The sequence below is a fragment of the Sus scrofa genome, chromosome 9 (genome assembly GCF_054392235.1).
Source record: "Sus scrofa isolate SSC_HxYL_T2T_F1_AM1 chromosome 9, Sscrofa_HxYL_maternal_Yorkshire_Landrace_v2.0, whole genome shotgun sequence".
Taxonomy (NCBI): Eukaryota; Metazoa; Chordata; class Mammalia; order Artiodactyla; family Suidae; genus Sus; species Sus scrofa.
In genome coordinates, this window is record NC_139391.1 from 4,982,508 (window position 1) to 4,999,836 (window position 17,329).

At 42.3% G+C, this 17,329-nt stretch overlaps 1 pseudogene; it reads right to left on the bottom strand.

Annotated features, from left to right (window-relative positions):
- Positions 1 to 12,831: 12,831 nt before the first annotated feature.
- On the bottom strand, positions 12,832 to 13,765 carry LOC110255375 (olfactory receptor 52A1-like; annotated as a pseudogene).
- Positions 13,766 to 17,329: the final 3,564 nt, after the last annotated feature.

Here is a 17,329-nt window from a genome sequence, read left to right on the forward strand (position 1 = left end):
ATACTACTACTCGGGTTTGTTAACTGTGGAGCACTACGCGAATTCCCAGGTTGGTTTCCTACAACCAGCGGAGGGAAAAGAAGACAAGCCAAGCTTGACCTCTGAATAAGTGCGTCAAGGCAACCTTGCAGCCTCTTCTGTTTCGGATCCTGCGAGTGTGTCCCTGATAATAATGAAGGGAAATGCAAGGGCACTTGGAACATCTGGCCAACGCGAATGCACCCGTGTTACAGCCTCAAATGGTGCACCTGCTTATCCACTGTGTGTTGAAAAAGAAGTGCCCTAAGGTAAGACTATCTCCAGACTCCTGGGAAAGACAGGAGAAACAGTGGAACCTTGGGGAAAGATTTGGGGAAGAGACCTGTGGCTGATCCAAAGCAGAGGACACCAGTCTAAAGATGCTTGCATGTACAATTAATATTTAGCAGAAAGCACCAAGTATGGAAGGAACATGAAACATCCAGAATGGCTTGGCCAGCGGCCATAATTTGTTCTCGGTCACCTCCAGACCTGGAACAGGTGTCAGATGTCTTCAGTAGACTTGGGAACTTTCACATGGGATCAATTCCTTTGGTTCCCACACACCAGTGATTTTGCTGTGGCTGCTGCTGAATGTCCCACCTTCTAGAAACAGAGCCGAAGGGATTCCATCCCTTGAGAAGACTGACCAGGCACTTCCTGGCCTGTTAATTATAGTGGAGCTCTTTCATTCTGAAAGGATCAACAATTCATAATTGGAACCGACACAGTCCGTTTTCTCTGTGGTATAACCTTCTCTGCGTGCAGGACCTCAACCAGCAACACCAAGGATTTACAAAGTAATTGATTCACAGGAATGGGATCTTACAAAATACCACAGCAAACAAATTTGTGGTAATGGGGGTGCAGCTGTGGGCACCTGGTCATGGCATCTTACATACCACGTGACCTGGAAGCAGTAGCCCTAACTAAGTGATGGAACCGCTTTTGGAGGTGATGCTGACTTGCCAGTTTGGAGATAATACCTGCAAAGATTGGATACCTTTCTCAGAGAGCAAGTGCCCTGAACCGGTGGGTCCACGTCTTCAGTGCCACCAGATCAGGTAGGAGAGTTTCTTCAGACCATTTACTGAACACATGTTTCTTTCCCCATTGTGTGTTCCTGACACTCTTGTGGTCTATCAGTTGCTTATACGTGGGCAGGCTTAATGCTGGGCTCTCTGCTTCATTTGTCTATCTGTCTGATTTGTGCCAGTGACATACTGTAGCTCTGTGTTATTTTTGAAATCAAGAAGTACCATGCTTTGTTCTTGCTCAAGATTGCTTTGACTATTGGATGGTTTTGTGGTTCCATATAAATTCTTGGATTTTTTTTTTTTCCTATTTCTCTGAAAAGTCCATTGGTATCCGATAAGGTTGCATTTACGCTAGAGATCCCTTTGGGTATGATGGATATTTGAACAGTATTACTTCTTTCATTTTATCAACATGAAATATTTTCCACTTATTTGTGTCTCCTTTCTTTCATCATTGCTTTATAATTTTAATGTACTTATCTTTTTGTCTCCTTGGTTACATCTATTTCTTAGTATTTTATTATTTTTGAAGTTAATGTTAATTGGATTGATTTCTTAATTTCTTTTTTGGATAGTTTGTTCATACCGTATAGGAATGTAATTGATTTTTGTATGTTGATTTTACATCCTGTGTCTTTACTGAATGTATTACAGTTTTTTGGTGGTAATCTTTATGGTTTTCTGTATATAGAGTGTCTTGGAGAAGACACACGAATTGACGAGCAGGTGTGTTGCAATAATGTGTTTCCATGTTAGTGTATATCTGGGGAAGAAAGTTACAGGCAAAATAAAACAAAAGCAGAAAATGATCGCAACACAGCAATGGGAGGAAAAATTATGTATACATGTATGTGTAACTTGGTTTCCATGTTGTACAGTGGAAAAAAAATTTAAAAAAAAAAAGAAAATGAAAAGACTGAGGTTGCACATAGCTTGCATTTTTTATTATCTGCAAGAAAGCTGGAGTAAGCAGAAAGACATATGCATGGGGAGGTCACTTGTAAGAGGTGGGTTCTGGCCATGAAAGGGGTCCAGAGGATGTGTGCCCCTGTAAGGATTATTAGAATTAGTCTATTGCTTTGCGTAAAATGAGAAACCCAGTCTATTTGCATGTAAGTAAGGGTCATAGTCTGAACTGTGTTTTCAGAGGACAATTTTGATCTTTGGCTGAAGAGGGAGATAATTGAGAAAGGGGGCCATTTATGATACCGTATCAAGCAACGTGAACGAAATAATATTATAATAAAATTCCCCAAATCTCATGAGCTTCTAACAACAACGAAAATAGCATATTTCTCATTCATTTTTCCTGCTTCGTTCCTTCAATCTGGAACTTAGTATGAAGGCGATGCCTTTGTATAGAACTACGACGGTTGCGCCATAGAGAAAAAGAGAGTGTGAGACAAATTATGCTTTTACATCTTTAGTTCACATGTGACGCAGTTAAACCTCTTTATGGTGTGGTGGCCTAAGCAAGTCACATGATGAAGGCTGACGTCACTAGAGGCGAAGAGTAATTGCTTATTTTAAGAGCAGGTGCACAGGTCTGTGTTTTACTCTCTCACACGTCTCAGAATTTACCTTTGCTAATGGGACATTTAAACTTAGTGTTTTAGTTTTGTTTTCATGTCACATTATACTTAATGGAAAATTGCTGTTTTTGCAAAACTGGGTACACACTACTTTATGTTACTTTTGGGGTTTTCTCCGTGGCTTCTGTGTTCATTGTATGTTTACTTTTTTATTGGTTTTTATTTGTTCCATCATAGTTGGTTTGCAGTGTTCTGTCAGTTTTCTACTGTGTGTTACTTATAGATTCACGTTAAAGAGGCCGCTCACTATTTGCTGGCAGCTTAGTGTGAGAGAATCTGTACCTACTGTGAAAGCATCAGGTGTTTTTAAATGAAGCCCTGCGCGTTCTTTCTAAATTATTTTTTAAAAGTGCTTCTGACTCAGCTTAAATTGTATTATTAGAAAAGCTGTTAAGGTGGTGATTATTGTAAGGTGGTGATTGACGTAGGAAATGCAAAATCTCTTTGTGTTGTGTGATACTGGCATTGATGAGCTTTGCCCTAAGATTTAGTGTGAATTTTCAGTAACACACCTCTCTCTCTTTGCCTCATCTCTTCTTCATTCTGTGTGATTTATTTGGGGCAAAAGCGAAAGGATCTGATACCAGGTAAGAATGTGGTGTATGGCTTTCATACTTTTAAAGGAGCTTTCTCTGTATGCCAGCAGCAAATTGAATGCTCTCTTATTAAGACTTATACAGTAAGTGCGTGTAGGAATGGCAAAAAAAATTTTTTTAATTTATTACAGGATTTTAAAATATTTTAGAAATTTTGTAATTGGTGGTGTTTTACTATTTTGCATAATTAAATATGTATATATTGATTTGAAGACTATAGCAAGCAATTTTTCCTGCTAACCCAAAATGTCATCTGTAATCAAATCTGTAGTGATTACACTTGAATGGTGTGTTTAGTGTGTATCTGATCCTCCAGTGTTACCCCAAGATGGAATTGCTGTCTCCATTGTATTTGAATCAAAATGAACTGATACTTGTTGGAGTGTGTGTGAACTAATTGCAACTCTATTAGAGCCTGCTGCTGTAGTGCTGAGTGGTGGGGGGGTGCGTTGCCTGCAAGGAGAGGAGACCCTGGGCATTGTTTTTGCACAGGTGTGTCTGGTGAGGGTTGTTCAGTGCCTGTCTCTTCCCTCCTGCCCTTATTGTTGTGGAAAGTAACATAATGTCTTGTCTATCAAAGGAAATCTTGGTGACTGCATTTTGCTCCCCGTTTTGGCTGAAATGCCTTGCTGCCCCCCCCTTCCCTCTTCTCCCAGTAACAATTCATTTCAAATTAGCCAAGGGAGAAGAATGTGCGCCCTGACCTGGCCCATGGGGGGGCAGGTACATCCCCTGCCTTAGGGATAAAAAGGGAGGCACTTTTCTTCTTTGCAGGCGCTCTTTGAGCATCCGGCCCTTCTGCAGAAGCCAAGAGCCTTGTCGCGACCTCCCCGTGTTTACGTGTCTCATTTTCCGACGCTGACCATCCGAGCCATCTCCCCAGCATTGTGGTGCCTTCTGTGATGATGCAGCGGTTCACAGTTTACCGTGAGCTCGCCTTCGGATGGACCGGCAAGCCCCGGGGACCGGAGCTGTTCCCTGGGATTTGTCAGAACAGGATGAGCAGCTGTGTCGTGTGCATGCGTTGCTCTCGGTTTCCCCGCCGAAGGTGAAAAATGAAAACAGCAGCTTCTCTTATTTAACCATCCCCTCTGCCCCTTTCCATTTTGGATGCTCAGCTGAGTTCTCAGAGAAGGGTTTTCCCCGCGTGGCTCTCTCCCTGGGCGTTGCTGCCTTGCTTCTGCGAGAATTTGGGAAGCAGGTGAGAGGAGTCAAGCCCATATTAAATTCACATTGTTTTTAAGAATGTGCAATCACTTTTATTGTTTATTTTTTAAGGACTCATTGAATGTTATTACATTTACATGTGTACACCGATCATCACAACCAAATTTTATAGCATTTCCATCCCAGGCCCCCAGCGCATACCTCCACCCCCCCCCCACCAACCGGTCTCGTTTGGAAACCATAAGTTTTTCAATATCTGTGAGTCCGTCTCTGTTCTGCAAAGAAGTTCATTGTGTCCTTTTTTTAGATGCCACGTGTAAGCGACAGCATATGATGCTGGTGTCTCGCTGTCTGACTGACTTCACTCAGCAAGATAATCTCTAGGCCCACCCGTGTTGCACAAGTACCATCACTTTGAGATGAGATTCTTTTTCCTTTTTTCCCTGTGGCGGTCCTTCCTGCAAATAGTTGACATCCCTAGGAAAATATTTGCTTGTTGAAAAAACACATAACAGGTGTGTTTATACCGAAGCGCCTGTTGTATTGCTCACCTCGTCCCCATCCTATGAGGAAGCTTTGTGAGGCCGCCGGTGACAGGGAACTCACAGAAAGCTTTCTTAGCAGGTGAAGGATATTGAGAAGGAGCCAGAGCCTGTTGAGTCATTGGGCTCTTGAGGTGTCTTTGTACAAGTGTGGATTCTTGGGGCCCCTCCAATTGTGGAGTTGTCCGTGTCCTCAGCTCCTGCTGGGACCCGGCTCAGGCAGAGGGCTCTAGGGATGACCAGGCTCCTGTGGGTGAAAGATGTGGGGGAAGAAGCTTAGCCCTGAGATCTAGACGTGTTCCATCTGAACTGAAGGTTATGTGTTTGAGGGGTAAGTCTGGGACTGGATCTTGGTAGAGATGGTGTTGAGGAGATGCAGATGGAGATGGGAGATTTCCTGGAGCCTGGTCAGCAAGCTCTGTACCAGGCTGAACCCAAGGAGCTGTCAGGGTGTCTGGAATTTCTTCATTGTAAGGAGGAAGGGCTCGCAAGAGGGGCCAGGTCCTCAGGACAGCCGCCCAGGAGCATGTCGGCGTTTTCTATATATATTTTTTTATCATTATGTTGTGTTGTGTCTTCAGCATTATTGGTCAAGATACCCAAGCACTTTGTATAGTGTCTGTCACTAGTATTCTCTCGTTTTCTGGTCAGCGTGTGTGATCTTTGTGTGTCTTTTTGCCAAGCACATTCTCACTTTCTTGCTCGAAGGCAGATCTAGTTTCTGGTAGAAATATTTTTTGTCCCTTGTCTTTCCTCGACAAGGGGTAAGATTTGTTGTTTTTGTGAGAAATGGGATGCAGAAAAAAAAAAAAACCACCAAACACCAGAAGACACTCCACTCCTACCCACCCCACCCCACCCCCAGTCCAGTAAGTGAATACCACTTAAGGTAGGCGTCTTCAGAGTTCCCTTTGTGGCTCAGTGGTTGATGAATCCGACTAGGAACCATGAGGTTGCGGGTTCGATCCCTGGCCTTGCTCAGTGGGTGAAGGATCCGGCGTTGTCGTGAGCTGTGGTGTAGGTCACAGACGTGGCTTGGATCTGGTGTTGCTGTGGCTGTGGTGTAGGCCAGTGGATACAGCTCCAATTAGACCCCAGCCTGAGAACCCCCATATGCCGCAGGAGCAGACCTAGAAACGGCAAAAAGACCAAAAAAAAAAAAAGAAAAAAAAAAGACAGGAGTCTTGATGGGGAGAAGCCACTACCTAGAGCTTGTACTGTTACCTTAATGACCTTACCAGCAGTGGGTGGCTTTAAGAATTTTAAACATTTTCAGTCTTCGTTTGCAAACTGGCATTTCAGATTTATCCAGGTAAACCTCCACCCAGGTCTGTGTGTGTGCTCAGTGTGGCTTCAGGGCCTGTCCCTGGGGCTTAACATGAGTGGCCCTGAGAGGACGGGGGAAGCCCTGGGAATTAAGTGAGCATCTGGCCCCCGTGACAGTGGCCGGACCTCAGAGCAGCTTAAGGCTTGAAGTCCTCTCAGCACTTGTATTTCCACCTTCTCCCCTTGGGGTGAGGAAGTGGGAAGGGTTGGCACAGCCACTCTAGGCTCAGCAGGATGCTAGGTCATTCCAGAGGTTTCAGTGGCCCCCAGGAAGTGCTGCTCCCATCTGGGCTCAACTAACATCCCAGGCCCAGGATTGACTCCATTTAAACAGGGTGACCACCCACCGGCCTCCACTGGGGGGGCTGAGCTCCACTGCCCTGAGCCAGGCAGGCAGAGCTGCGTGTTTTCTTGCAAAACCCACTGGTTAGGGTGCTTTGTTTTAGGCGAGGAAGGGAGACTGTCTCTCAGCGACAGGACCGACCCAAAGATGGACCCTGCTTCCTATGTCGATTTTTTTTTTAAACTGATGGATGGTGCAGCACGTCTGCATGGTTGTTTGTTGCTAAACTTTATACAAGGTGTGGTTTTGATTCAGCTCGAAAAATAATCTCACATGTAGCAGTACCTTTTATGTACAGTATATGTAATGTTTGTATTTCTGCTTTGAATCCTTGACATTGCAATAGAATGCCAACGTTATTAAATATATTTGACATGCTTGTTATTTCACGCGATTTAAACTTGTTTTGCTGGTGCGCTTTCTTTTCTGACAGGCCTCTGTTTCTGTTTCTGTTTCTGAGAATGAGCGAGCTTCGTTTGTAATGCAGATGTCCTTAGGGAGTATGCAAAATAATCATTTTAACAAAGGAAATAGATATTTAAAAGGTACTGCTGACCACAGGAAAAGGGTCCACTGTGTAAAACATAGGTTATCTTTGGATTCAAGGTTTGTCTTTGGTTTTACAAAGTAGCTTGTATTTTCAGTATTTTCTGCATAATTTGGTAAAATGTAGAGCAGTTGTAATGCATCAATAAAATGGATACATTTTCTGATTCGAAAAAAAGAGCATTGTTAGAATGGAAAAATATTCATGATATTTCGTAACGTATTTTAATGATGTATGCATAAGCCACATGAGATCATCTAAATAGGAAGAGCATGTTTCCTGGTGAGCCTTGAACAATCCTGGTTTATACTTTTTCCCTAGTGTAATTCTTAAAGGCACTCTCAAAATTGTCTTACTTTACGTGATAAATTTGGTGCCCAATCTACATATAAATTAAAAGGTATATAAATAAAAGAGTTATTTTTAAATGGTAGTGTTATGACTCTTTTAGTCTTGTTGCATTTTATCCTTTCTCAACAGTGGAACTATTACATGCAAGTATGAAAAGAAGAATATATCTGTTTTGCCATTTTAAATGATTCCTCTTGTTAAATTGTTCATTCTCTGGTGCATTTTTCTGTTTCCCTTTTTTCTCTGTGAAACATAGCCTTGCTTGACCCTTATCAGCCTCCTGAGTTGCTAAAAATATTCATGCAATTTAACAGAAGTCATGGGTTGACAAAAGGAAAACAGAGACACCCTAAATTTATAAGCAATTTTGTTTTCCAGGTTTGTAGTTTTTAGACACCTTCTGTCTTAATCATAAATTAAATCACAAGAATCGGTACCTGTGATTTAACGTAAATTTAACCTCTTCTGGGGGATGAAATGTTGAGTAGCATGCATCTCATACAGAAAAAAACAAATTCTCTTGGCTTCTTCTTGTTGCCGGAACTCGGCCTCCATCTGCTGGTGCCGAATTGAAACGCAGAGACAAAGTTTTGGGTAAAGGAGAAACAAAATAGCTTTATTGCTTTGCCAGGCAAAAGAGGGTCACAGCAGGTAATGCCTTAAAGGTTGTGCTCACCCCCGCCTTAGAAAGACTCGCAAAGAGTTTACAGTAAAAAGGAGGAAAAGGTTTTCAGTTAGGAATCAGGCTTGGGGCAAACACGCCTTCCTCTTTCTTTGGGGGAAGCTCCGTCATCAAAGCTGGAGTCAGGAGACAATCTCGAAGGCGTTCTTCTGGGTCGTTGCCTGGAATCAGAGTACTTGCCCAGAGGACACGTTGATCAGAGATCAGAACCAACAGGAAAGTTCCCGAAAACACCCCCTGCGCCAATAATCTTAAACCCACCGGCAGTTGTGCTCCCAGGGCCTCGTCTTTAGCTTCCAGGTGAGGGTGTTCAGGGTGCAGTGAAGTCCGGGGAAGGACAGGGAAGGACCCTAAGCTGTTCAGGTTCAAAGTATTTATTTCAAAAGGAAGAGTAAGGAAGATAACTTTCCTCTCAAGGGTGTGAGGCGCCTGCATCATTCTCAGATTGCTTATTTGATTTGTTTACTCTTTTTTTTCATTGAAAAGAGGATTGAAGTGTAGCTGATTTACAGTGTTGCCTCAGTTTCTGCTGCACAGCAAGTGATTCGTTGTGCATATACGCATATCCGTCGTTTTTCAGATTCTTCTTCTGTGTAATCAAAGAATGTGGAGTAGAGTTCCCTGTACTACACAGCAGGCCCCTGCGGACCCTCCGCTCCCATACAGTGGTGTGTAGGTGCCAGTCCCAAACTCCCATCCATCCCTCTGCTGACCTTCCCTGTTGAGTGACCATAGGCTTGTTTTTGAAGTCTGTTGAGTCGCCTTCTGATGTGTATCATTTATATTGGATTCCACATATAAGTGACGTGATGTGATATTTATCTTTCTCTGACACACCTCGCTTAGTCTAATAACTTCTGAGTCCATCCATGTTGCTGCGAGCTTGGTTTCTTATATTAGAAAAATAAGAATACTATCTAAATAATGTATACTTTCATCTTTACAAAAGGTAGAAAACAGAGACCGAAATAAACTAAAAAAAAAAAAGTAAGGCATGCTGAAAATAGAAGCAGAATTGATAAAAATGTTATTGAAACCAAAACCGGGATATTTGATAAAACCGATAACTTTGATTAAAAGAGAGTGAGCGAGAGAGAAAAATCACCAACATCAAGAATGGATGAAGGCATATCAGTACGGACCCTCCAGGTAGCACAATGAGGTGATGGAATACTCTAAACAACTCTGTGCACCTACGTGTGACAATTTAGATGAAACAGACCAATTTGTTGAAGGAACAAGTTAACAAAATACACTCATACATAAATAAATAATCTGTTTTTTCTTTATATCTATATCTTATTGAATTTTGTCAAACATTTAAGGAAGACATAGCACCAGTTGCTTCCAATATCACTTGGAAACCAGGACAGAGAGAAGACACTTTCACACTCACTTTGGAAGAGGCATAGAGTTGCTCATTGTGACAACCAAACAAAGATAATACAAGGAAAGAAGCTGCAGATCACTCTTCTTCATGAACATAGATTTTAAAATCTTCAACTATGCACTAGCAAACTGTGTCCTGAAAAATAAAACTAAGTAACAAATTACTAAAACTAGGATGTATCTCAGAGATGGAAGGAGGACTGAACCCTCAACATCAGTCAATGCTACACAGTAAAAAGGGAACAAGAAAAAAATCACGTAATTTCTGATACATGCAGAAATAATTTGAAGATATTTTAATGGCTAATCATGATAAAAACTTTAGCCAGCTAGAACTAAGGGCAACTTTCTCACGTTGATAAGGAACATCTAGGACAAACCATTATAAATAATGTTTTAAGATTGAGTCGTGTCTCTATTACCAGGAACAAGCTACAGGTTTTCATTCTTACTGCTTCCATCCAGTATCGTGTTTGAAGTCTTAATAAATGCGTTAAGGACAGAAAAAATAAAAGATATCTAGAGTAGAAAGAAGGAAAACTATCCCTTTTCCAGATGAAATGCTATTTACATAGAAACACCAAGGAAACTAAGAAAATCATCTGAGAACAATGAATGAGTTTATCAAGGTCCATGTAAAAAGTTCAATAATATTTTTATTGAACTTTTGGAACCAAAATTTTAAAGTAATACATTTATGATAGCTCAGATAAGATCAAAATATGTACAAAATTTACAGGCTCAAAACTACAAAACACTGCTGAAGGACGTTTTAAAAAGACCTAAATAAATAGAGACATAACTGTCATATTTTAATAATATAGTTATACAAGTTTTCACAAAGGCAATCAATAGATCCAGTGCAGTTTAATATATATATTTTCTCCCTGTATCTTCCTCCTTTAATTAACAGTGTCTTTAGATGAGCATAAAATCTTAATTTTAACATAGCCCACTTTATTGGTATTTCCCCCAAAGCTATTTTTAAATATTTTGTGTAATACTATGTAAGAAAAAAATTGCTTATCCTAAAATAATGAAATGCATCCCCTCCTATATTTTCTCCTTACGGCTTTATTATGTGGCCTTTCCGCTAAAATCTAAAATAAATCTGAACTCTGGTTTTTGTGTGTAGTGTAGTCGTTAGGATTAAGAATTATTTCAGAGTAATGAGTGTGAATACCCCACCTATTAGCGTATGTTGAAAAGAAAGATGGTTCTTCTCCACTGCGCTGTGTGACGCCTTTGTCTCATTCCAGTGTCCATTCTAAACCTCATATTTATTACTTTGGTTACTTTAAATCTTCGTATCCATGCCACATTGTCATAATTAATATAAATTTTTGTGTGAACCACAGTGCCGTCTACTAGGAGTAAGAGATGCCTGGTTTTAATTAGTCACATGAGGACCTAAAGCTGGATGACGTTGTAGAGTATGTGCAGCTACATACTCTAAACTGAGAACACAGGACACTTACTTGGATAAAAATCTGATGAGAGCATCACACAATTTGTATGAGCTGTTGTTAATTGATACAGTTCATCTGGGGATTTTGGGGGGCAGGTCTTATGCAACCTCTTTTTCAGAAGTATAAGGAAAATACGCTTCACATCCAGGATTGAGAAAAAAAATATTTATCCATGGGGACTCCTAGAACACTCTAGATTACGTGATTATCTTGAGTTGGTTTATGTGATTGGTGTAAATTGCATTTCACAGGGATGTTTGAAAATACCATGTTCTATAACACTTTGAGCGTTGACCTAAAAATGGGGCTGGCTTAGAGGAAGAGATCAGATGAATGAATCCTGGGTAGGGACATTCCCAGGATGGCCGGAAGTGTAAAGATATCCTCAGGTCAAGGCTTTGTTGTGACATACAAGTTAAAGAGATATCTGAACTCCGTGGCTGAAGCTGCTGACTCTCTGGGAACAGTAGAAGTGCCGGCTTTATTGTCCATGGACCAGGAAGAATGCACAGAACAGCACTGTACGCCAAGGTATCAAACAGCCTCAGGCTTGCAGCTAACGAAGCTGCTGAAGCGGGAGAGACGGGGTGGGCACAGCTTCCATCACCATGACTGGGTCACAGATCCAAACCCAGAAGAGGAGTTTGTGAATGTTAGGAAATTGAAGTAGATTTGTCCTGGTAGAAAGACTCATCTTCTCCTCTTACGGACTGTGAAATGGGCTTACCCATGGAAGCAGACAATTCTGAGATGATATGAGTGAACGACAGTGCCATTGAGACAGATGATGCCAACAGCCTAAACCAAGCCATGCCACCTGGGTGACATCGGGTGAGCATGCCTGCAGGCCCATGTACCACAATAGCAACAGGTTTGGACTAATATCATCATTAACGTGTTTGGACTCTCTTCTAGGAGATGGGACAGATGAGACATGCTGCCAAATGTCAGACCACAGAGCTCGGTAGCATTGTAGGAAACCGAGCTGAGCTGTGGACTGGTTATCTCATTCTGCCAGAGCTCCAAGTCATGCAGAATCACCTAGGCACTTCTCTGTGCCTGCTTCAAGTATGGCGTTTTGGTAGAGCAGCCAGATTTCAAGGCCAGATGCAGCAGCTGAGGCGGCAGTGTGATGTAAGCGACGTGCAAGGATCAGAAAGTGTGACATCAGTGGCGACAGCAGCAACGATGGGAACAGCTGTGCCCCCGGACAGAAGCTCCTTTAGTTGTGACTGGTGCCCTAGGATAACGGTCTAGCGTGTAACCAGCCTTCTGTGCCGTCACCTAGTAATGTATACTGGGAATGCAGACTCAAAAACTCCCCGAATGGGGACTCTGACGGGTTTTTAAAGTTCAAGCTAAGAAGACATGAATGATAATTTGTTCTGTAGTTACTGGAATATTACTGTGCTGTAAGACAAAATACCCAAATTCTGGGGTGCAACAGAAGCAGCTATTTCAGATGTACCTATAGTTTAAAATGCAGATATTCCAAAAGAGAAAATATTGAAAAATCAATAAACTTTCTTATCAAGAAGATAATTACAAAATAGACACAAATAAATGAAAAAGAAATAATAAAGATGAAATTAGAAATAAAATGAATAGAGCTAATATTAACCTGAACAAATTTTATTTCATTCCAACTATAGTTTATAAAACAAATGTCTGTAAGTTTGAACACGATGAAGTTCAAACTGTCCCAGAGATCGACCTGTCCCAGTCTCTAGGAAATAAAAGTATTTTGTACTTGACCGCAAACATCTGACCCATCACTGCTGGGATCCCTGAGGCGGAAGAAAAATCTGTGCCACACGCTTGCGAATTACCTTATTTATTACGCCGTAGACAATAGGGTTGAGTGCAGGTGGCACGAGGCGGTAGACGGTAGACAGAAGGATGTGTGTCGAGGGGACAGTGTGTCCAAGCCGATGGCTGAAGAAGGAGAAGAAGGCAAGGGTGTAAAACTCGAGGAACACAGAGATGTGAGCTGCGCACGTATGGACTGCTTTGAGCCTCGCCTCCTTTCGGTGCAGACGAGAAACAGCCTGGAGAATAAGGATGTAGGGTAAAAATCACGTCACATCCTAGAATGGTGAAGCCCACAGAAAGACCACAGGCTTTATTGATGTGGTGTCCTGTGCAGCCAACCTGGCCACAGCCATGTGCTCACAGTACGAGTGGGCGCTGACCATGGAGTGGAAGTGGCGCAGTCTTGTGATGAGAACGGGCAGCAGGCTGACCAGCGCTGTAGCTCGGATGACCACTCAGGCGACTCAGGATTGACGGCGTGAGGATGGACGTGCGCCTCAGAGGATCGCAGACGGCAACACAGCGGCCAAAGGCCATGGCCAGCAGGATGCCAGACGCCACGCCCTGCAAGGTGTGGATGCAGAAGAGCTGGGCCAAGCAGGCATCGAAGGCCGTGGTACAAGAGCCAAACCAGAAGAGAGCCACCATCTTGGGAGCAGTGGCTGCACAGAGCCCCGGGTCAGTGGCTGCCAACAGGGCCAGGAATACGTACCTGGGCTGGTGCAGGCTGCGTTCTGTGGGGATGGTGATGAGTAACGTGCTATTGCCCCAAAGAGCCCCGAGGCACACAGCAAAGAAGGGAAACCCAATCCAAAACTGCACCTGCTCTAGTCCAGGCATGCCAATCAGGATTAATATCCTGGGGTTCAAATATGAGGTGCTAATGGGTGCCATGGATGTTAGTGATCTTTCTTTTCACAGCTGAATCTCATACCTGCAGAAGAAAATGAGTAAGAAATGAAAGAGGACACAGACCTCACTGTCCTGCAGACGTACTGAACATTGGAGAGTATGTTCAGGACTTCCCTTTGTGGCTCAGCAAGTTAAGAACGCAGGGTAGTCTCTGTGAGGATGTGGGTTCCATCCCTGGCCTCCCTCAGAGGGTTAAGAGTCCAGCGTTGCTGTAAGCTAGGACGTAGGTCTCAGCTGTGGCTCGAATCTAGCAGTGCTGTGCGTGGGTCGGCAGCTGCAGCTCGCTTTCATCCCTTAGCGTGGGAACTTCCGTATGCTGCAGGTGTGTGGCCTTAAAAGGAAAAAATAGGAAATAAGCTCACTACATTCAGTGACAACCAGACCCGGCCAGACCATCCAGAGACTCTGTGCCAGATGACAGGATGGCAGAAGGAAACTGTCCTACGAAAACTTTACTAGAGCCAACAGGGGAAATTTTCAGCATTTCTCACTTACCGTTTGTGTGAACAGAAACCGTGATTCTGATAGCACTCATCTTTGGCATTTTTCATGGCCTCAGGCTGGACTGTCTGAAAAACGATCCCGCTCTCCCTCTTTATGTATCTCTCGATGCCTCCCTGATTTTGCCATAAATTCAGATTCCCCCTGGGGTCCTTAAGGACCCGGAAGGGGCCGTTTCTCTTGCCCATGTGCATTCGTACCCAGCCCTGCTGGGAATCTGACCCTCATCCACTCCACCCCTGGTCCCGGAGAGCGCGTTACATCTCCCTGAGCCATTGACGTTGGTTCCCATTGGGGATTGGTAGGAGTTTAGCTGTCTTATATTCACTTACTCTGTCATCAAGATGCTTAACAGGTTGCTCTTTGGCAGGGCATTGAGCATGGCCCTTGGAGACTTGAAGAGAATGGTCTGTTTTTAAAGGCAGCCAGGGGTGGTTAGTTCTCCAAACTACTTATGCTTCATTTATGTCTAGAATGGATTTGTTGCATGAAATAGAGAAAGTGACATATAGAGAATTTTTTACAGAGGGGCTTAGGACATTTTTTTTTTTTTTGTAAGAAGGAAAATGGAAATATTTCAGGAAGCGTAACAGCTAAAAGTAGGAGAGGATCAAGTCAAAAGCAAAACTGAGCTCTTGGGAGGTGACATACAGCTGGATGTGCATGATGATGCTTTTCCCCCAAAAGGCAGAAGTTGCTGGATCACTCAGGTTGTATATCCTTCTGCTCTACACAGTGGGGGCCCTACTTTTCTTTGTAATAGCTTTATGCTTTACTCACTGTGCTATTTCTCTCAACTCTGCACTATCCTATGATTCAGTAGCTATGGTTTGAATTTTTAAGCATTTTTGAATATGATGACCAGCTTTTTAATGTTTTTATTGAAGTATAGTTAATTTACAATTTTGTGCCAATTTCAGCTGTGCAGCAAACTGACCTTGAGATAGATAGATAGATAGATATGTGTATATATATATATATTCCTTTTCTTGGAGTTCCCGTCGTGGCGAAGTGGTTAACGAATCCGACTAGGAACCATGAGGTTGCGGGTTCGATCCCTGCCCTTGCTCAGTGGGTTAACGATCCGGCGTTGCCATGAGCTGTGGTGTAGGTTGCAGACGCGGCTCGGATCCTGTGTTGCTGTGGCTCTGGCATAGGCTGGCGGAGTACAGCTCCGATTAGCCCCCTAGCCTGGGAACCTCCATATGCTGCGGGAGCGGACCTACAAATAGCAAAAAGACAAAAAAAAAAAAAAAAAAAAAAAAAAAAAAAAGAAGAAAAGAAAAGATGTCCTTTCCCAACCCCTGCCTCTGCACTTACGTCCTTTATCTGGGGAACATACCTCCAGAGACTAAGCAACTTTGAGAAGTGTAAAGAAATGTACTTTATTCAGCAGTTAATATTTTGGATATCATTAGGTCAGTTTACCAAGCAAGTGTGAACAACTCAGCGTGTATCAGAATGTGGGGTTCTGGAGCAATAAACAAAGGAGCACAGTAACAGGCTGTCTCTGCAGTGAAGTACCTCAGTCTGAAACATTAAGTATGGGAAGGTAGCCAGTAGCGTTAAGGTTAGGAAACTGATACATATATGCACATATACCCACACATACGCATGAATATACATACATAAATATATGTCCTATATATTTATACAGTTTATATATTCATATACTTACATATGCATATGACCCTTGTTTATATTTTTTTTGCAGAAGGACATATACTAATATATTTATATATTTATTATGCATGTAATCCTTGTTTATGCTTTTTTCAGAAGAACATATAATAATATCTTTATTTAAAGTGTATATAATAGAAAAACATAGGAAAAAAGTGACCTTGTCATACACGATGCTTTACATTAAACATCTATGCAGCATGGCAAAGAAGATCTGAAAGTCATGAATATTTAATTCTCATCTAATAAGCCATCCTTAGAATTTTGTTATTTTCTCATTTGGGAATATTCCAGCTGATGTCACACTTTTACCACAGGAAGCCCTCTGCATTTTTAGTTGTCCAAATTAATATATAACTCCAGAAGCTGATTGCCTGGATTTTAATATCCTTCCTCTTAAATCAGGAGGTAGAAATGTTTCCTCAATGACATAGAGCTTGGGTTGTGCAGTAGTCTATGTGAAGCAAGAGTCCTTTAATAGCCCCCAAAGTTTTTACAACATCTCTGCTTGTTACTTACACCATAGAAAGTCTACCTATTTGAGAGATGTACTGCCTGAGAGATGAGAGTATTTTCAAAGTCCTGCTCCCTCTAACATAGTTTCTGATGATCACTGATGTGAAGCAACCTACAGAGAGAAATTAAAACACGTGGTGGCTTTGGAGGGCACTTCTTATTCTGAGGAGGAACACGTGACAGGACTCACCTTGGGGAGTCTGAAGTGTACTCTCCTTCGACTCCAGGATATGCAGAGTCATAAATCCATGGTTTAAATATTAACTCTGCAAATCATGTTGGACAGTGGATTTGGCATTTGGAAACGTGTGAATATCTTAGCATATGATATTCAGAAAGATATCAATAGGAAGTAGCAGAAAGGAAAAATAAACGCAATATACGTATTATGTAACGAACGATGCGGAAGGCCTAAAACGCATAACAAACGAAAGTACAGTGAGTCGGGTTGTCGGTGGTAGGTCCGGCCCTATATAATCAACGGGAAATTACATGTGTTTCAGCATGTTCCAATGACAGAAGATGAAGCAGAGAATTTTAGAATATTCTCAAAACGATTGTTGAAGCATTTGATGCTTTCTTTAATGAAATAGAGAGGAAAGTAAAGATGAGGTTATTAAGGTGGAGAAATTGTCCTTATCTCCTACCACTTTCTCCCTTGGTTTGTAACCTCCCAAACCACTGACATTCTTTTCTGGTTCTGTTTGTTCCTTGCTTCACAGCATTTCTTTTCTTGCTGTTTCCATTCCCAGAATGTATAATATCCTAGCTGAAGAGGGAGTGCCATCATTCAGGCATCAGCTTAAATGTGGCCTTCTCATCACTCCCGCGCACCAGTCATTCTTC